Raw genomic sequence first — 22699 nt, 5'->3', positions numbered from 1 at the left:
TGTGTAATTCCACTTGTAATTTATCAAAAAAAGCGTTAATTTAAGTAATTCTACATTAGCCTAAGTACTGATGCATCAAGAACTTGAGACGTTAATCTTTGTTTTATCATCTTTGAAATTAGTAGTGTACTTTAGATTGAGCTTACAGCCCGAAACCTTTGTTATGCAGTAATCATGATAAAATTTGTGAAACGACCCAAAAAACCGTGTTTGTGTGATTCAAAAAAATAATATAGTTTATTACTGCCTCTCCTATTCCCGTAATAACTGAAACGTATCATGGGAACTAATGGTCTTATATGAAGCTAACCGAAATGAGAGGTGAATCGTTGAAGGATTAAGTACATGCAGAAAGCCCACCACATTTCTGTTTCCCTTATCTATAACAAACAAATATCGTACCATTAGTCGCTGCTCTAATAGACACGAAAGCGTCCCCAGTATACCGAAAATTCCCAAACACAGTACAAACGCTTTAAGTTCAAAGTATTGATTCCGCCGTAAATTTTAGAAACGATTTGTAGATAGCCGACGTTAGCATTTACACTCTAAAACATCCTTGTACAAACTGTAAGCGTAATTAACTTAGGTAAAGACTATAATCTGCTTACTGAATCCAGAAAGCTGGTCCGAATAGAACAACGGAGCTGGAGCGCCAGTATTTGCATTCCTAAGCGACGGCAGCTCGGTCGTTCCGCTGTAACGTCCGACGGGCAATTCTCTCGGTAATTGGAGCCAGCTATTTTGCGTATAATTGGAGGTTAATTGAGTCAGGAAGGATTTTCTACTGCAGCAGTCACCAGTTTTCATCCGGGACGTGATGAGAACAGCGTAGAAGGGATGGCAGGCTGAGAGGGTTACCGGCAAATAGAGTAAATCTTTGCGTGGAGCAGGTCGGGTTATTGGTTAAAGTTATGTGGAACTATGTTGTTTTGCGTTTGACAAACTACACGCTTGTAACACTCCTAAGACTGTATGCTAAGAAGGGGGAAAACAGTTCATGTGAATCCAAATAATTTTGGACTTCTATTCCTGCCTTCGCTGTAATTTCGGAGAATTCGGAAATTCACTGTGCACTAGACTATGGCTGAAGTATGTAGGTTACCCTGAAAGCTGGAAACCAGATTGGCAGAACACAAGTCGGCAGAACTGTTTTTTCGTATATGCGCAATGTTTTTAATTTTTTCTAGTGTAGCGTATCATTTAACTGTTTGATTCAGTTCATGAGAACCACTGAATGCGATGACTAGTATTTAGATGGTCAATTTGTTTTTATGTTATACTGCTTTCAACTGAGGAACGAATTTCTCTTATTGGACACGTGTTTTGACAAGGTGATAAATGCACAGATTTAGAGTAGTTTGCTGTAAGATTCCCGCCCGCATCTCGTGGTCGTGCGGTAGCGTTCTCGCTTCCCACGCCCGGGTTCCCGGGTTCGATTCCCGGCGGGGTCAGGGATTTTCTCTGCCTCGTGATGGCTGGGTGTTGTGTGCTGTCCTTAGGTTAGTTAGGTTTAAGTAGTTGGCTGGTTGGTTTCGGGGAAGGAGACCAGACAGCGAGGTCATCGGTCTCATCGGATTAGGGAAGGACGGGGAAGGAAGTCGGCCGTGCCCTTTGAAAGGAACCATCCCGGCATTTGCCTGGAGCGATTTAGGGAAATCACGGAAAATCTAAATCAGGATGGCCGGACGCGGGATTGAACCGTCGTCCTCCCGAATGCGAGTCCAGTGTCTAACCACTGCGCCACCTCGCTCGGTGTTTAAGTAGTTCTAAGTTCTAGTGGACTGATGACCATAGATGTTAAGTCCCATAGTGCTCAGAGCCATTTGAACCATTTTTTTGTAAGATTCCCGGAAATAGTCGTATGATGCCAACATATGTGTGACTTCACGCGGTAAACAATCTACGGTAAACTGGCGTAACGATGAAGTGTGACGAATGTAGCCTAGCAGATTGGTATTGCTCACAGCATTGTTTGACGTGCATGGAGAGCGATCCGAACCACAGGCTCTGCTGCACGAAGGATGTGGTCGACCACACTCAACAACAGCAGCAGGTGACCGCTACACTGTGCAGCAGATAAGAAGCAGCCCACGTCAAAACGCGATGCAATTGCAACAACATTTAACAAGACGGTAAGCAACGCAGGATCACGCTCCACGATGACACGGTGACTATGTGGGGGTGGTCTCTTTGCCCGATGACAAGTACGTTGTGTTCCGTTGCCACACGCACATCGGTGGCACAGTTTACGATGGTGCCACGAGCGTAGGGACTTTGCCAACAAGGAAGTGGGATAGCATGGTCCTTCCTGATGATTCTGTACGCACCCTTATACTGCGTGAGGTGCGAATTCATACTGCACTCTGGAACATTGGCAAACAGACATCTCTTTGTGGTACAGCTATAACGGTGTGGGGAGACATAATGTTACTTGGGTGCACTGATATCTAAATCTTTGAACGTGTTTCGCTCACTGGTCAACTCCTTTCCCACGCGTGTCTTCTCAGGCGGTCGTTTGGCCCTGACTTCATTTTTATGTTGTCAATCTCGCTGCTGGAAGGATGAAACGCTCTAGCACAAGAATTTCCCACCATGGGTCTGCATGAGACCACGTTCCAGAGCGTGCACTGCCGTTCGTGGTGATCACACACCCTATTAAGAACAACGTCCCTTCCTCTTTAATGTCCATGTGACCATTTAATTCACGGCGACTTTAGGGTAACAATTATTGTCTTTAAATGAAAGTGTCATTTCTATTCGTCCCATTGCATATTTCTTTCAATTCCTTATTTTACTACGTCTTACCAATTCTTTCTAAATATAGTCCGTGGAGTAATGTTATTTGGAAGCGACACATGAACTAACTGACCAGATTGCAATATTTTCAAAATGTGGACAAAGAAGAACCCCCTCCACACCCCTTGGTACTGCCAGCGTGAAGGTGTATCAGACATGGTCACGGATACTTTTATCGATGCCCTGCCTCAGAAACAGTAACCGGCAGGAGTGGCCGTGCGGTTCTAGGCGCTACAGTCTGGAACCGAGCGACCACTACGGTCGCAGGTTCGAATCCTGCCTCGGGCATGGATGTGTGTGATGTCCTTAGGTTGGTTAGGTTTAATTAGTTCTAAGTTCTAGGCGACTGATGACCTCAGAAGTTAAGTCGCATAGTGCTCAGAGCCATTCAGAAACAGTAGTACCGCGAGAGCTGCAGGGAGACTTCGAGAATATTTTGCGTAAATTTCCTGCTCATTTTATAGTTTTAGGTGAAGATTTTAACTTAGCATCTGTAGATTAGGAGTCTCGAGTGATTAGTACGGGTAGACATAGAATAACCTGAAAGTTTTCGAAGCTACCTTGTGGAGTTAATCAGAGAACCGATTCCTGAAGACAACGTGTTAGACCTGCTGGTGACAGACAGATCTGAAATTCTCGACTCAGCGTATAACAGGGAATCGGTGATTATAACGCTATTACGGCATTAGTGAACGGCTTAAACAAGAATGCAAAGAAAGACAGGAAGCTTTTTCTGTTTAGCAAGAACGCCAAGAGACAGACTTCAAAGTATCTGACAGTTCATCCAGAAGGTTTCATCTCCAGCACAGACAATGTTGAGCATTTTTGGACAAAGTCCATAGGACAACATGCTTTACACAAACAAAGGTAACCTGCTAAAATTTAGGTAAAGTTTTGATGCGTTCATGCAGAAGATTCTACAGCACTTCACCTGTATTAAGACGTCGGTGGTTTCAGTATCATGTATACTAGTGGTTTCCAACTTGGGGGCAAATACTCCTGAGGGTAAAGCTAAATTTTATGAGGAGTAAAGAGAAGAGGGTTTGATTGTGTTTTGTGCACGAAACTAAATTTATTTTTAAATATTTTTACTACCATCACTATTTTATAATGCTGTAAGACTAATTAAGTAAGTAACTAAAATTATATTTTCTTCAAATGCAAGTTTGTCTTATGAACAACATCCCCTTCACATAACACACTTGCTACACATATACTTTGAACCATGCATCTAATGCAGTAAAATTGAAACCTATACGTCTACATCTACATCTACATCTACATTTATACTCCGCAAGCCACCCAACGGTGTGTGGAGGAGGGAACTTGACGTGCCACTGCCATTACCTTCCTTTCCTGTTCCAGTCGCGTATGGTTCGCGGTAAGAACGTCTGTCTGAAAGCCTCCGTGCGTGCTCGAATCTCTCTAATTTTACATTCGTGATCTCCTCGGGAGGTATAAGTAGAGGAAAGCAATATTTCGATACCTCATCCAGAAACGCACCCTCTCGAAACCTGGCGAGCAAGCTACACCGCGATGCAGAGCGCCTCTCTTGCAGAGTCTGCCACTTGAGTTTGTTAAACATCTCCGTAACGCTATCACGGTTACCAAATAACCCTGTGACGAAACGCGCCGCTCTTCTTTGGATCTTCTCTATCTCCTCCGTCAACCCGATCTGGTACGGATCCCACACTGATGAGCAATACTCAAGTATAGGTCGAACGAGTATTTTGTAAGCCACCTCCTTTGTTGATGGACTACATTTTCTAAGGACTCTCCCAATGAATCTCAACCTGGTATCCGCCTTACCAACAATTAATTTTATGTGATCATTCCACTTCAAATCGTACCGCACACATACTCCCAGATATTTTACAGAAGTAACTGCTACCAGTGTTTGTTCCGCTATCATATAATCATACAATAAAGGATCCTTCTTTCTATGTATTCGCAATACATTACATTTGTCTATGTTAAGGGTCAGTTGCCACTCCCTGCACCAACTGCCTATCCGCTGCAGATCTTCCTGCATTTCGCTACAATTTTCTAATGATGCAACTTCTCTGTATACTACAGTATCATCCGCGAAAAGCCTCATGGAACTTCCGATACTATCTACTAGGTCATTTACACTCCTGGAAATTGAAATAAGAACACCGTGAATTCATTGTCCCAGGAAGGGGAAACTTTATTGACACATTCCTGGGGTCAGATACATCACATGATCACACTGACAGAATCACAGGCACATAGACACAGGCAACAGAGCATGCACAATGTCGGCACTAGTACAGTGTATATCCACCTTTCGCAGCAATGCAGGCTGCTACTCTCCCATGGAGACGATCGTAGAGATGCTGGATGTAGTCCTGTGGAACGGCTTGCCATGCCATTTCCACCTGGCGCCTCAGTTGGACCAGCGTTCGTGCTGGACGTGCAGACCGCGTGAGACGACGCTTCATCCAGTCCCAAACATGCTCAATGGGGGACAGATCCGGAGATCTTGCTGGCCAGGGTAGTTGACTTACACCTTCTAGAGCACGTTGGGTGGCACGGGATACATGCGGACGTGCATTGTCCTGTTGGAACAGCAAGTTCCCTTGCCGGTCTAGGAATGGTAGAACGATGGGTTCGATGACGGTTTGGATGTACCGTGCACTATTCAGTGTCCCCTCGACGATCACCAGTGGTGTACGGCCAGTGTAGGAGATCGCTCCCCACACCATGATGCCGGGTGTTGGCCCTGTGTGCCTCGGTCGTATGTAGACCTGATTGTGGCGCTCACCTGCACGGCGCCAAACACACATACGACCATCATTGGCACCAAGGCAGAAGCGACTCTCATCGCTGAAGACGACACGTCTCCATTCGTCCCTCCATTCACGCCTGTCGCGACACCACTGGAGGCGGGCTGCACGATGTTGGGGCGTGAGCGGAAGACGGCCTAACGGTGTGCGGGACCGTAGCCCAGCTTCATGGAGACGGTTGCGAATGGTCCTCGCCGATACCCCAGGAGCAACAGTGTCCCTAATTTGCTGGGAAGTGGCGGTGCGGTCCCCTACGGCACTGCGTAGGATCCTACGGTCTTGGCGTGCATCCGTGCGTCGCTGCGGTCCGGTCCCAGGTCGACGGGCACGTGCACCTTCCGCCGACCACTGGCGACAACATCGATGTACTGTGGAGACCTCACGCCCCACGTGTTGAGCAATTCGGCGGTACGTCCACCCGGCCTCCCGCATGTCCACTATACGCCCTCGCTCAAAGTCCGTCAACTGCACATACGGTTCACGTCCACGCTATCGCGGCATGGTACCAGTGTTAAAGACTGCGATGGAGCTCCGTATGCCACGGCAAACTGGCTGACACTGACGGCGGCGGTGCACAAATGCTGCGCAGCTAGTGCCATTCGACGGCCAACACCGCGGTTCCTGGTGTGTCCGCTGTGCCGTGCGTGTGATCATTGCTTGTACAGCCCTCTCGCAGTGTCCGGAGCAAGTATGGTGGGTCTGACACACCGGTGTCAATGTGTTCTTTTTTCCATTTCCAGGAGTGTATATATATTGTGAAAAGCAATGGTCCCGTAACACTCCCCTGTGGCACGCCAGAGGTTACTTTAACGTCTGTAGACGTCTCTCCATTGATAACAACATGCTGTGTTCTGTTTGCTAAAAAATCTTCAATCCAGCCACACAGGCGACAGTGCGGAACTGTATCGAACGCCTTCCGGAAGTCATATCGCACGAAAATGTGTAGTTCCAAAAGTGGACCAGAAACAGGTAAACGAACTAATTGACAGTACAACACAACAGTACCTATCTAATGAGTGCTGCATTGCTGTGGAGCATACATAGTATTGTTATGTTTACGAGTCTTATTATTGGCAGTAGTCAGGCACAAACCATTAGCAGTCGTAAGTCTTCAAGTTTCTCTCAAATCATAAGTAAGAACTCAAGCAGTCAAGCAATTTACAAATATCACTTAAAATTTCCGGGCTAATACGCCATGTCGGATGTATAAAACTTTCTCCTAACATTTCCTTTTCGACTGCGGGAGAGATCTTCTGAGGTGAAGCGGCCCACTGCGATCGGAAGTCGAGGGAGAGCCGAATATATGGGCAGTGTAGAGGGCACCACAGTCCATCACCTGACGGCGGATACGAGGTTATCTCTGGTAATTCGAACATTCTCGATTGAAAGTAATAGATCATCGTTCTTACGGTGCAACGTTGACATCCAAACTTTATAAAATTTAACCATTTCTTCTTTTTTGTTGAAATTATTACGCTGTTTATAAATCTCAATAGCCTCTCTGTAATGTGCGGATGGTAATGCGATGTTTTCGAATTGACTCTCGTCTCATTGAAAATTTTATTTCATCATCATTCTCTTGGTAAACACATTCCGCTATGGCCAGTTTCGCGGTAAGTCTCAAGCGGAAATTCTTCTTGTGTTCAATCCGATGTGCATTTCGTGGTACTAGTATAAATCAGTCCGCAACTACAAGAAATTTTATACACACCCGGTGTAGCCGAAGGATGTCATATATCTTTAGCCTATCTTATGCATTCTTTATCTTCCTGGTGGGTCTGAAGGTAGTTTCCACAACATCAACACTTTTCCAAAGTGACCAGTAATTTTACTGATGAACAGAAGGAAAGCTTTCCCCTCGGGCGGCTGTTGTTCCTCGTCGACCGTCATTGTCTCCCTACAGCGAAGTACTTACTCTGTCACGTTATTGAATGACCATTCGTCTTGAAGGCCGACTGAGGTTGAACATTTACAGCCGACATCCAAGAAGAATTGTTCTTCCAACAACGTGATAAATCACGCACTTCGCCCTTGCGTCTGTCTTCAAGTATCTATCAGTTCAATTTCTTCTGTATTTCCCATGACAGAAACAAACATGTCACCGCTCGTATTGTCCTTTTTGTCTGCGTTCAGTACCAGTTGTATTGCTATTTGGTACGGCCCCACACATTTGGACAGTATTTTAGGATTGGTCACATGTTTAATGAGCAGTTTTCTGGTGATTCTATTCTACCAAGGAACCGGAGCCTACCATGGGCTTTATCTCGACTTCGCCTATGCGATCGTCTTACTTTTCTGACACTATCAGTTATCTTATTTTTATGACTGATTCCAGTTGTGATATTGTTAGCATACATGACTATGGTTTTCGTTCTATAAAGTGCAGAATATTACATTTCTGAATATTTAAAGCAAGTTGAGAACATTTACACCTCTTTGACATCAAGAGCTGACTAAATGTCAGTGTTCTTCAGACAGTAGTTCATTATAACGCCATCATCTGAAGTGACGGCTGCGCTGAACTTTTTTACTGTTCTCACACGTAACAATCCATTTAACTCATTTTCCCTCCATCCAAATACTTTGCTTTTTAGGGTTCCGTCCTCAGTCAGTAAAAACGAAACCCTTTTAGAATCACTTCGTTGTCTGGCTGGCTGGCTGACCTTTCGTCCGACAATTGAGAGCTCTTTTTATCATGAACGAGTAGACGTATCAAGTCGAAACTCATACCGAACTCTACGGTTCAGCTACATCTACATCTAAATCAGCATCTACATGGATACTCTGCAAACCACATTAAGTGCGTGGCAGAGGGTTCACCGAACCACCTTCACAATTCTCTATTCTTCAAATCTCGTATAGCGCGTGGAAGGAACTAACACCTATATCTTTCCGTACGAGCTCTGACTTCCGTTATTTTATCTCCCTGTGTAGGACGGTGTCAACAAAATATTTTCACATTCGGAGGAGAAAGTTGGTGGTTGGAATTTCGCGAGAAGACTTTTAATGATTTCCAGCCCAAGTCCTGTATCATTTCTGTGACACTCTCTCCCATATTTCACGATAATACGAAACGTGCTGCCTTTCTTTGAACTTTTTCGATGTACTCTGTCAGTCCTATCTGGTAAGGATCCCACACCACGCAGCAGTATTCTAAAAGAGGACGGACAAGCGTAGTGTAGACAGTCTTCTTAGTAGGTCTGTTACATTTTCTAAGTGTCCTTCCAATAAAGCGCAATATTTGGTTAGCCTTTCGCACAACATTTTCTATGTGTTCCTACCAATTTAAGTTGTTCGTAATTATAATACCTAGTTATTTAGCTGAATTTACAGCTTTTAGATTAGACTGATTTATCGTGTAACCGAAGTTTAACGAGTTCCTTTTAGCACTCAGGTGGATGACCTCACACTTTTCGTTATTTAGGGTCAACTTCCACTTTTCGCACCATTCAGGTATCTTTTCTAAATCGTTTTGCAATTTTTTTTTAATCTTCTGATGACTTTATTACTCGATAAACTAATGCGTCATCTGCAAACAACCGAAGACGGCTGCTCATATTGTCTCCCAGATCGTTTATATAGATAAGGAACAGCAAAAGGCCTATAACACTACCTTGGGGAACGCTAGAAATCACTACTGTTTTATTCGATGAATTTCCTTTGATTACTACGAACTGTGACCTCTCTGACAGGAAATCACAAATCCAGTCACATAACTGAGACGATATCCCATAAGCACGCAATTTCACTACGAGCCGCTTGTGTGGAACAGTGTCAAAAACCTTCCGGAAATCCAGATATACGGAATCTATCTGAAATCCCTTGTCAATAGCACTCAACACTTCATGTCAATAAAGATCTAGTTGTGTTTCATAGGAACGATGTTTTCTAAACCCATGTTGACTGTGTGTCAATAGACTGTTTTCTTCGAGGTAATTCATAATGTTCGAACACAATATATGTTCCAAAATCCTGCTGCATATCGACGTTAACGATATGGGCCTGTAATTTAGTAGATTACTCCTACTACCTTTCTTGAATACTGGTGTGACCTGTGCAACTTTCCAGTCTTTGGGTACGGATCTTTCGTCGAGTGAACGGTTGTATATGATTGTTAAGTATGGAGCTAATGCATCAGCATACTCCGAAAGGAACCTAATTGGTATACAATCTGGACCAGAAGACTTGCTTTTATAAAGTGATTTAAGTTGCTTCACTACTCCGAGGATATTTACTTCTCCGTTACTCATGTAGGAAGCTGTTCACGATTCGACTTCTGGAATATTTACTTCGTCTTCTTTTGTGGCGACTGAAAAAAATTAGGCTTCTAAGTCAATGGAATAAAAAGGTACAGCCATTTTTCGGTACTCGCAACCTCACTCATCTCAGATTATAGCATACTTTCCCGCTGATCTAGAATCATAAAATTTAGAAAGAACAAGAGTACCAGTAAAGAAAGAAATCCAAAAATTGTTAATTTGTAATTATATCATATAAAGTATTTTTTGTGATTACTAACTTACATTGCTTTCCTAATCTATCAAAACTCTTGGGAACTACTGTAGGATTTTAATCTTGCTTCCAATAACTAGTAAAGTGATTCACGAGGAAACTTTCTGTGCATAATTTACAAATATTTCATGCTAATTGGCTGAGATAGGATGAAGTCCTCTTCTGCTATGGAAACGATGCCTTCGGCATCCTGCGATGACAGGCGTAAGATCGTCCGACTTCCGCGCCACGACGACCCATTCTATTACAGTCTATTTCGCTCATTTTATGTGCATGGTGTACAAAATTTTATGTTTTAAGCATTTATTAACAGATTACCATTGGGACAATTATTTCGAATCACATTAATGAGTTATCTATTATTTTCAGTCAAAAAAATACGCATTTGTGATGCAGTAAACTAAAAAAACTGCGAATGTAAAAGGTAACTATTTAAAATGTAAAACAAACACAAAAAATATAAGTAACTACAATAATAATGAATGTTTACTTGTTTCAATTTTCTATGCTGAAACTAATCAGACAACGCATTGTCTGCAGCTTATTCTCCAAAAATGGTATTTCAGAACCCAACTTTATTATACATGGATGTATATGTTGTAAGAAAAGTTTTCATTTTTCAAACCTAATTAGTGGTGGTAAGGTCTTTTGCAAAATTTGAAATTATTACGAAATTTGAACTGTACGCTGTCAAGAATGTTGATTACATATCAACTTTATATGAGAAACAGTTTTATATGTTATTGTTGCGAAGATACTCCTCCTAAATCTATTACGCCAAATTACTTTTTGCGGTGTTTTTTGCGCCTTTTAAGCGAAGTTTGGCACGAACAAAAAAATTCGTACTGCATTATTTTACCGCCTCTACACAACCAACACGTTTCATCAAGACCTCTTATTCACGCTTGGTAATTCTCCCTTGTGTGTGCAGCCCGCAGCGCAAAGACAGCGGGCCATTTTAGCAGCCAGCCCGCGAAGTGTTGCTGGTACGCCAGAACGCGTCGGTGCGTACTCCGCTCACCATTTCCATCGCGCCAGACCGTTGCTTATCGTGCGATATGCCTTCCATCTGTCTGTAAAGTCCTGCAACTTACGGGAAGAAAATATGACACTCTGATGTTACGTACTACGTGCTTGGCTATTGGCTCTTACACAGTGGTTATGAGCGACTGCAGCCTGCAAAAATCTCATGCCTTTAAATGTGATAATTGTTCACCATACACAAGTACAGGAGACGTTATCGTCGTTCTGAATGAAGTAGTTCAGGAAATGAGACACTAAAAGTAGGAAATGTCTTCTGCTATTTCTAGAGCAAAATAATTAATGATAATTGAGCTAAAGAGGATATAAAACGCAGACTAGCCATAGCAAGAACAGTAGCTCTGAAAAAAGAGGAATTTGCTACCGCATATACGTATTATTCTATCTCTCTATATGTTAGGGCTAATATCAGAATGCTCCAAGCGTAAATTTTCAGAAATTTCTGCCTCAAATTTAGGTCAATGGTTGATGCGAGTAGACCTTTCTTGGTCAGTAACGCCCTCTTTACCTGTGCTACTCTTCTTGTTATGTCCTTATTCCGTCATGCTTGATTTTTCTCCCAAGGTAGCAGGATTCCTTATCTTCTACTTTGTGATCCCCAGCTTCGATGCTTAGTTTTTTTGCTGTTCTCTCATTATCTTTGTCTTTACCCAGTTTACTCTGAATCAATATTCTTTATTCAATAGACTTTTCATTCCTTCTAAGAGATCCTTTAATTATTCTTCACGTCTACCGATAATAGCAAATTTCGTAATAGGGGAGATGAAAGATTGAGATCAAGGTTTGATACAGTAAGTGCATTCAAATGGATGTAGGTTGCAGTATTCATGCAGAGATGAAGAGGCTTGCACTGGACAGTCTAGCGTGGAAAGCTGAAGCAATGCATTCTTCGGGCTGAAGAGCACCACAACTATAACACGAACATGATTGATTTGCTCTAGTTGGATGTTAAGAAGAATGTTTAAAGATGTACAACCTGGAGTGATGTTCCTTCATTTTTATTGGTGATGATATAAAACCCCTATATAGATTCTGTGACTAGTTGGAGGTAAAGGACATGGTTAAAGTGGCAGTATAATAAGGCATAAAAGATCACCATTCACTGAAATCGCTTCCAAATCCTCTTGCCTAGTTACGCTAAATAACATTAAAGACTTTATTTAGGGCTTTAGGGAAGAACACAATGGCAATAAGCTTGCCCAGTGTGTGATCAACCCATCAGTCCTTGGGAGCGACCAACTGCCGAGATATATCCTAGCCCAGAGGGAGAGTGCTTCATAGTACAGTGTCTAAAGATAGCTGACTTGTGTACCATATGGGACAGGCCATCAGTCACAGGGTGGGGAGGATGGAACTGGCACCCTGTATCACTGCAGCCACTCCAAAAGGACGGCTTGCATCAGGCGAGTTATAGATAATAGAGAACAACCTCTTCAAGTCGAATGAGATATGTCTAGCCACCCTACGCCCTGAACAAGCTGCATTCATTGTGTGCTATTGACGAGTAGGCAGTCGTCCTTGCCGTGATACCAGTAAGTCTGTCCATCTTCCTGGAATCATCATCACAACCATGTAATAATGATACAGGTGCAAGGTTCTTCTTGCTGGTTTCACATCGAGTTCGTGTAGCCTCTTATCTACTATTGATATCATATGTTCGCAGAATCAAACAATTTTTACAAGTCCAATGCAGTTTGCCACATACATTGCCGAAAAAAATGCAACACCATTAAGGATTGTGTGGAAAGGCCTTAGGATATAATATACGTATGCTGAAATTAGTGTTAGTGATTCATCTGTCACTGTCATAGGAAACCAGACACTGCTCAGGAGGCTCATGTGTGCACCCATTGTTTTGACTGCAGACAGTAACTGTGCTGAATTCGAAGGTGAACTGTGTATACGTCATTCTAGGACACAACCATGCCCACTCCATAGTTTCAGGTATTTGAATGGGGTCGCAGTTAGGGTCCCTCAAGAAGCTGTGTGAACGTATCGATAGACTTCTGCTCATATTGGCACAACGTATCGTTGACGTGTGGCTGCTTTCAACAGTTGTCCGTGGAACATCCCCACAGCTGTAGACCAAATTCAGGACGTCCGCGTAGTACAAACGCACCTCAATATTTACGCATTGTGCGAGAAGCGGTGACCGACCGCATATTGTCCACGCACAAAATACGAGCACTTCTTTTACCTGCTGGGTTATCAGGGACCATTAGGAACCATCTGCTCGCAGCATGTATGACTCTGGTAAGGCTACCGCTGATAACACGTCACCGCTAACTACGCCTACTCTAGTGTCAAAGACTTGACTGGAGGGTACAACGGCGGTCTGTTGTCTTCAGTGAATAGAATACGTTCTGTCGGTATGCGAGTGATGGATGTCAACATTTATGACATAGAGCTGATGAGCTGCCTGATCCAGAGTGCATTCGCCCACGCAGCACAGATTACATCCCAAGCTTCATGGTTTTGGAGGCCATTAGTTACAACTCGAGGTAACGTTAGGTGCCTTTGCTGATACATGACACGGTCTGTTATCCCAGACCTACTCCCATTTCTTCGACAGAAGAGTGTAATCTGCCCCTCCTTCCTACTTCCATCCATTGTCCCCATTAAACAATGTCCAGCCAAATGCATTATTTTAAGATTTGAGAGGAGTGAAACTTACAATAAACTTTCTATTTTACTTAACTTCTCATGTTGAGATGCTTCCAGTTCCACTTGTCTAGGGGTCTACTTCTTGAAGCTGAAATTCTCACCTCTGGTCCTCACGGTTGGTCTGAACTAAATAAATTTGAAGAATGTTGTTGCAGAATTTTTTACGTAAATATATTTTCTCACATTTTAGTATATCATATAGTATTTTGATTTTTCACGTTAACAAAGCCGAAATTATACTGTTCGCACAAAATATAGAAATACGTCCGATCACACGAGAGACAAGCTTATGACTTCCACACTCTGCGGAAATAACAAATTTCTATAGGTTTTACAATTTTTTTTTAACAAATGAATTTCTACTAGTTTTCGTTACGTTATTAATTGAGATCATTATTTCGTAAATGAATACAGAAATAAATATAGTAAACAGTACAGGATTGAGTAATCAATAATAGAAATTTTAAGTGTGGCAATACTTTGTAATTTCAAATGTCTCTAAAAAAATTATTTTAACTGTACATTCAGAACTAGTACATATCGGTTATAACATCTAAACCAAAATAGTTTGTAAACTAGTTCCTTTTCACAGATTTTAGCTTTAAATATGACATATGGTAAGAAAGTTTTGAGAAAAGCAACTGGGACAATATGGACGTGTCCAAAATCCTAAAACTAGTACTGGTATTGACAGCTACTGTTGAGGACGGTTAATGCTAGAGAAGAATGTCCTGTTACAAGGGGTTGTGTTTTTTCAGAAATATGGTGCACGGCCCAACATGCTCTTCGTGATGTACATCTACCGCCGTGGCCAACACATCGTCAGATCTTTCGCCCATTGAACACGTTTGGAACATGATAAAACGGAATCATATTCGTCCTCTAGGGCCAGCAGGAACCATTGAACCACTACCAAGCTACAACAAAAGGCTCAAAATGTATTGCGGGATGCCATTCGGCACTTTTATGTTTTTCTGCATGCGAGAATACACGCCTAGGTAGCACCAGAGTGGTTATATCGGGTACTGATGAGACTGTTTGCACACGGTTTACTGTGACATATTTGTTTGATTTTCTCAGAATTTATAACACACTAAGGGACTGCTGACCTCAGATGTTAAGTCCCATAGTGCTCAGAGCCATTTATAGCACACTGCTACATTGACAAACTATCTGTCACCTCGCTAATGACCTTGTCCTTGAGGGTGTTGCATTTTTTTCCGGCAGTGTAACATCCAGTCAGTGTGTCCAAAATATCCACAGCCAGATAGTCTATCACACACTAAGTTGCCTTCTAAATACACGTTCAGTTCATGGTTACTGATATCCCAGGTGTTCCAGAAGACGACTACACGAAACTGCTGAAAATACACATACATCACTGCAAAAGCATCTCTCGAAGTCCCACATTACAAGTGCTCTGTGCGGGTACCTTTCGTAATGCAGCCAACACCAACACGTAAGTGCAGTTCACTGAAATCAATTCTGCTGCCTAGGAATGCGCAACGTCAGCAACCCGCTTTGGAAATGTGTTCATCGGGTTGCGTGTCTGCAGGCGCGAACTGATTCGATGCGGCAATACGGAGCGGATGTTGTGTCTACTTTATCCGCATACAAGGTTGACACTCGGTGCGGTGGCTGCAGATAGCGGCCCTAAAGGCATTTACCATATACAATCGCTCCCATCAGACACCGTGCCGTGTGTCAACTTTGTTTGCGCGTTTATTACATGTTCTGACACTTCTGCTGCCTAGTGACGAGATCTACAGGTACGAACGGCACGTGTTAGATATCGAGACTTCGCGATGTGCTCTATCCACTGATAAATGTCATCTTCCTGTATGTCTTTTAGTTTTCACGACGTAGGAAAATCCCTGAGATACTTACGACTAATCCTGTACATCACGAGTCTGAAACGTTTGAAGCCTTCTTGCATTATTTTGCATCCAAGGAAGCGTAAATCCTTCACTTTTACTATCAGTGTCCCAGGTTTTGATACTAATTCTGTATCACACTTCTGTTACTTGCACAGTTCCGATTCTCTTGATGTCAATTACAGGCTGCTTGTGACGAATTATGTAATGGATAAAGTCTATTATTCCTTCTCTAACGCCGGCCGGAGTGGCCAAGAGGATCTAGGCCCTACAGTCTGGAACCGCCCGACCGCTACGGCCGCAGGTTCGAATCCTGCCTCGGGCATGGATGTGTGTGATGTCCTTAGGTTAGTTAGGTTTAAGTAGTTCTAAGTTCTAGGGGACTAATGACCTGAGAAGTTAAGTCCCATAGTGCTCAGAGCCATTTGAACCATCCTTCTCTAACTGTTACTGTGACAGTATAGCGCCACACCACAGGTGCAAACCGTAGTCTAACCAGAAAATAGACGAACTCGCATCATTCCTCGTCCACTTCAAGTTTTCTTCTGTTCAATATACTACTCGCCATTAAAATAGCTACACCAAGAAGAAATGCAGATGATAAACCGGTATTCATTGGTCATACATATTATACTAGAACTGACATGTGATTACATTTTTACGCAATTTGGGTCCATAGATCCTGAGAAATCAGTACCGAGAACAACCACCTCTGGCCATAATAACGGCCTTGATATGCCTGAGCATTGAGTCAAACAGAGCTTGGGTGGCGTGTACAGGTACAGCTGCCCATGTAGCTTCAACACGATACCACAGTTCATCAACACTAGTGACTAGCGTATTGTGACGAGGCAGTAGCGCGGCGACCATTGACCAGACGCTTTCAATTGGTGAGAGATCTGGAGAATGTGCTGGCCAGGGCAGCAGTCGAAAATTTTCTGTATCCACAAAGGCCCGTACAGGATCTGTAACATGCGGTCGTGCATTATCCTGCTGAAATGTAGGGTTTCGCAGGGATCGAATGAAGAGTAGAGCCACGGGTCGTAACACATCTGAAATGTAACGTCCACTGTTCAAAGTGCCGTCTATGCGAACAAGAGGTGCCCGAGACCTGTAACCAATGGCACCCCATACCATCACGCTGGGTGATACGCCAGTATGGCGATGACGAATACACGCTTCCAATGTGCCTTTACCGCGATGTCGCCAAACACGGATGGGACCATCATGATGCTGTAAACAGAACCTGGATTCATCCGAAAAAATGACGTTTTGCCATTCGTGCACCCAGGTTCGTCGTTGAGTACACCATCGCAGGCGCTCCTGCCTGTAATGCATCGTCAAGGGTAACCGCAGCCATGGTCTCCGAGCTGATACTCCCTGTTGCTGCAAACGTCATGGAACTGTTCGTGCAGATGGTTGTTGTCTTGCAAACGTCCCCATCTCTTGATTCAGGGTTCGAGACTTGGCTGCACGATCCGTTACAGCCATGCGTATAAGATGCCTGTCATTTCGACTGCTAGTGATACGAAGCCACTGGGATGCAGCACGGCGTTCCGTATTGCCCTCCTGAACCCACCGATTCCATATTCTGCTAACAGTCATTCGATCTCGACCAACGCTAGCAGCAGTGTCGCGATAAGATAAACCGCAATCGCGATAGGTTACAATCCGACCCTTATCAAAGTCGGAAACGTGATGGTACGCATTTCTCCTCCTTACACGAGTCATCACAACAACGTTTCACCAGGCAACGCCGGTCAACTGCTGTTAGTGTATGAGAAATCGGTTGGAAACGTTCCTCGTATGAGCACGTTGTAGGTGTCGCCATCGGCGCCAAGCTTGTGTGAATGCTCTGAAAAGCTAATCATTTGCATATCACAGCATCTTCTTCCTGTCGGTTAAATATCGCGTCTGTAGCACGTCATCTTCGTGGTGTAGCAATTTTAAGGGCCAGTAGTGTACTATTTATGAATGGCAGATCCCTTTCAGAAACAAGAAGACAGGGATAATTTTGGAAGCATACTGTCGAATTTCATTCATGGCAAACATTTTTGAGTTTTGTGAAACAAACGAAGTACCAATCAATCGATATTGACACTGTTCGCTACTCACTAGTCACAATGTCTTCTTCCTAGTACATTTAGAACGAAAGTTTCTTTCGATACGCCTTTTCCGAGTTCATAACCGTGTAAATAACTGGCTACCATTTATATTACTATCAGAAATTCATAACTATAGGTTAAATATCTATGTTCTCTTCAGATATGAATCGCAGTCAGAGATAACACTAAGATTCGGGATACAGCGTGCTAAAATATCACCTCGGTATTTGTTATAGTTGGCTTGAAAGATAGAGTCTGCCACCTGCCAGCCATCTGTTGGACTCCAATAGCGTTCGGTATATCCGTTGTCCCCTCGATCGTTGAACGTGAAATGAAGAACAAATATAGCATTTTAGTACAGTAAGTCATGTAACGTACATAGTACAAAATTGTAGAGCATTTTTATTCTTTTCTGGCATCGCTCAGCGGAAGATATCAGTGGTTACCATGATTTATAGTAATCATTTCGTATTCCTCAGTACTTTTGTGTTGCTTTGGTTTCCCTTTAGTCTATAGTCGATGCACAGATTCTGTAACTTTTGCTCGCTTTCACGCCGCTACCACGACGTATTCCAGATGTGCCCTCCGGAAACTTCTCGCCTGCCCCCAGACCGTCCGATACTTCTCGGGGTGCAGGTCTGCTTCAAGTCCGGCGGCGCGTCCGTGAATCGATGCCGCCATTCCAATACAGTCGCACGTCACTATCAGCCGCCCACCCCAGGTCCGCAGGGTAATCCGCCGCCCACGACTGCTGCTCCTTCTGCCGCCCCGCCGCGCCCGCCACCCACGCCAGTAACAGCTCCGAGGAGGCACTTCCGACGCCTCCACTCCGCCGGGGCCCGGAGATTGGCGAGCACGCCGTCATGTAGAAAAGTCACGTAGTCCGGCGTCCACTTACCGTGGTCCCGTGTGACCACTGTCCGTCTGTTGCACGTTTAAAGCGCATGTGTTCGCTTCAACAGTTAATAAGGAAAATTATGATGACAAGACGAATTTACGTGGCCGTCAGTATCGAAGTCATCAAAGACGAAGGATAAGAACAGTCACACAAGATAAAGAAAGAATTTTAAATGGGAACAATTTAGGTTACACTTCACCAGTGTATGAAACATAAAATAATAATTTTTTCAAAGAAAATTATGCACTGGCTGTATGAATGATTTTTATTAAATCTGCGACCGGTTTCGCACCACTTATCCGTGCATCCTCATGCAATCTGTACAAAAAATAATATAATAAGAACTCATATAAACTATTCTATCCCCCAATTCTGAGGTGTAAATTAAATTTGAATGAAACAAGAAAGTACTCACATACGCTATTTCTAACATAGTAACGTTGAACATTTACCTGTAGCCACTCCCCGCCATTCACGTCCGGTTTACCGTCATCTGGTGAAAGCCGTACTTAAAATTTAAAAATATTTTTTGAAATTTTTTAAAGACTTTTAAATTTTAACTACCGCTTTCACCAGATGACGGTGTATTGGACGTGAATGGTGGGGAGTGGCTACAGGGCAATGTTCAACGTTACTATGTTACAAATAGCGTATGTGAGTACTTTCTTCTTTCATTTAAAAAACTGGTTATTTAAAAGTCAGACGCTTTTTTTTTTTTTTTTTTTTTTTTGAGGGGGGAGGGGTCATTAGTCATGTGACAGGTTTGATGCGGGCCGCCAAGAATTCCTTTTTTGCGCCAACCTCTTCATCTCAGACTAGCACTTACAACTTATGTCCTCAGTTATTTGCTGGATGTATTCCAATCTCTGTCTTCCCCAACAGTTTTTGCCCTCTAGTAGCATCGAAGTCATCCCCTGATGTCTTAACAGATGTCCTGTTGCGAGGTTCCGGGGTGGAGAAGAGTTTGTACCTCTCTAATTCAGACAAATTTTGCATGAGAACGAGACATGCACTCGACCCCCTCCTTATCTATCAGCTAATTAATTATGAGCACAATGGTAACAGAAGAAAATGATGGTGGACCCTGCTAGTTGGTAAAATGAGTGCACACTCACAATAATTTAATAAAAATTATAATCTACTCAAAAAAAGAGAACTTAATCATAATAAACAACAGGAAATGGGATTCTGCCTATATCTACAAAATGATATGTGGATTAAATATTAAAATGAGATTTATTATACATCAGGACATAAATGAACAAGATTGTCTACACACACAAATTGGGTATACTGAAATACACTCCTGGAAATGGAAAAAAGAACACATTGACACCGGTGTGTCAGACCCACCATACTTGCTCCAGACACTGCGAGAGGGCTGTACAAGCAATGATCACACGCACGGCACAGCGGACACACCAGGAACCGCGGTGTTGGCCGTCGAATGGCGCTAGCTGCGCAGAATTTGTGCACCGCCGCCGTCAGTGTCAGCCAGTTTGCCGTGGCATACGGAGCTCCATCGCAGTCTTTAACACTGGTAGCATGCCGCGACAGCGTGGACGTGAACCGTATGTGCAGTTGACGGACTTTGAGCGAGGGCGTATAGTGGGCATGCGGGAGGCCGGGTGGACGTACCGCCGAATTGCTCAACACATGGGGCGTGAGGTCTCCACAGTACATCGATGTTGTCGCCAGTGGTCGGCGGAAGGTGCACGTGCCCGTCGACCTGGGACCGGACCGCAGCGACGCACGGATGCACGCCAAGACCGTAGGATCCTACGCAGTGCCGTAGGGGACCGCACCGCCACTTCCCAGCAAATTAGGGACACTGTTGCTCCTGGGGTATCGGCGAGGACCATTCGCAACCGTCTCCATGAGGCTGGGCTACGGTCCCGCACACCGTTAGGCCGTCTTCCGCTCACGCCCCAACATCGTGCAGCCCGCCTCCAGTGGTGTCGCCACAGGCGTGAATGGAGGGACGAATGGAGACGTGTCGTCTTCAGCGATGAGAGACGCTTCTGCCTTGGTGCCAATGATGGTCGTATGCGTGTTTGGCGCCGTGCAGGTGAGCGCCACAATCAGGACTGCATACGACCGAGGCACACAGGGCCAACACCCGGCATCATGGTGTGGGGAGCGATCTCCTACACTGGCCGTACACCACTGGTGATCGTCGAGGGGACACTGAATAGTGCACGGTACATCCAAACCGTCATCGAACCCATCGTTCTACCATTCCTAGACCGGCAAGGGAACTTGCTGTTCCAACAGGACAATGCACGTCCGCATGTATCCCGTGCCACCCAACGTGCTCTAGAAGGTGTAAGTCAACTACCCTGGCCAGCAAGATCTCCGGATCTGTCCCCCATTGAGCATGTTTGGGACTGGATGAAGCGTCATCTCACGCGGTCTGCACGTCCAGCACGAACGCTGGTCCAACTGAGGCGCCAGGTGGAAATGGCATGGCAAGCCGTTCCACAGGACTACATCCAGCATCTCTACGATCGTCTCCATGGGAGAATAGCAGCCTGCATTGCTGCGAAAGGTGGATATACACTGTACTAGTGCCGACATTGTGCATGCTCTGTTGCCTGTGTCTATGTGCCTGTGGTTCTGTCAGTGTGATCATGTGATGTATCTGACCCCAGGAATGTGTCAATAAAGTTTCCCCTTCCTGGGACAATGAATTCACGGTGTTCTTATTTCAATTTCCAGGAGTGTATTATGAGAATAAGAGTTGGCTCAGGGACAAGGGGATCCTACTCTCTGTGAGGCAATAGATTGATGATACTAACTGGAGGTCCTGATGAATCAAATATTAATCTTCCGACTATATAGCAGTATCGCAATTAGTAGTGAGAGCTCAAACGGGATCACATGGAGAATCAAGCAATGTGGACTTGTAGCAAAGCGAGAGCCCGTGCTGCTGAGGGATTCAATATAAAATTGATAAGGTCCTACAATGCCGGAGCCGCAAAATACTGTACCAGTACTGAAGTCTCCAGCACGTCTTCGGTAGGCAGCGTCCTCTTGATGTAGGCGCCGACTTCAGCCGTGCAGCAACTCTGTGGCAACCCCTGGCCTCGAAGGCTGTCTGAGAATTCTAAGTTCTTCCAAAAAAGAGCGATCAAGTCACAAGACCGTCCGACTCCGACGAAGATCAGATCCCGAATTCCCTTTGCCCGCGCAACGCAAGAGCGAAGCCAACATTGCTCTACTCCCTACTCTCCTCGAAAAACTGCGAATCAGCATTCAGTTCTGATTCCAAAATTCCCCCACACTGTCTCAGAACATCATTCGCGCCAAAAGCGACCGTTCCATCCGATTTCGAGCAGGTCTTTATGACGTCATCGAGCTCCACTTTGAGTTGACCAATCTTGCCTCTGCTATTCACCTGAGGGCACTGAACTTGCCATTTGATCTGCCTAGACCACCGGCCACCCGGCGCCAGACAGTCGCACCCAGCAGGGCACGGTCCACAAGTAGTCTCAGAATCAAGAGGACAATGCAGTCAGTCGGTGCCAGGAATCTTCGTTCCTGACGCGTCGGAATGGTAAATACATATACTGCGGCGACACTCAGACGTCTCGCAGGTCGTTTCGCCCTGCATACAATAGGCGAAACTCGACCGACTTCAGTCGTTCCGTCAGGCGCTTAAGCCTATTGTATGAACCCTACAGAATTCAGGTAAGTGCAGCCGCCAACCGGAAACGCAGTGTGCCGCGTACTCCGATGCTCGCCTCGCACAGGCCACCCATAGAACTAAACCAACATGCATGGGAATCAAGTAAAAAGTAGTTTTTAAGCTCTCAGTACAAATACTCTCATTGCAATAACCTTATTTGGCGTGTTACTACTGTGCAATGACATAGAACATTAATAAAATTGATGAAAATGAGAGGAGACATGCAAAAGAGGGCATGGAGTCTCTCACTATCATCCAGTCCCTTCCCCTTGTCAGTGTTTTCCACATATTCCTTTCCTCTCCCATTCTGC

This window comes from Schistocerca nitens, chromosome 9, assembly GCF_023898315.1.
Source record: "Schistocerca nitens isolate TAMUIC-IGC-003100 chromosome 9, iqSchNite1.1, whole genome shotgun sequence".
NCBI classification, from domain to species: Eukaryota; Metazoa; Arthropoda; class Insecta; order Orthoptera; family Acrididae; genus Schistocerca; species Schistocerca nitens.
Note: the sequence above shows the minus strand (reverse complement) of the source record.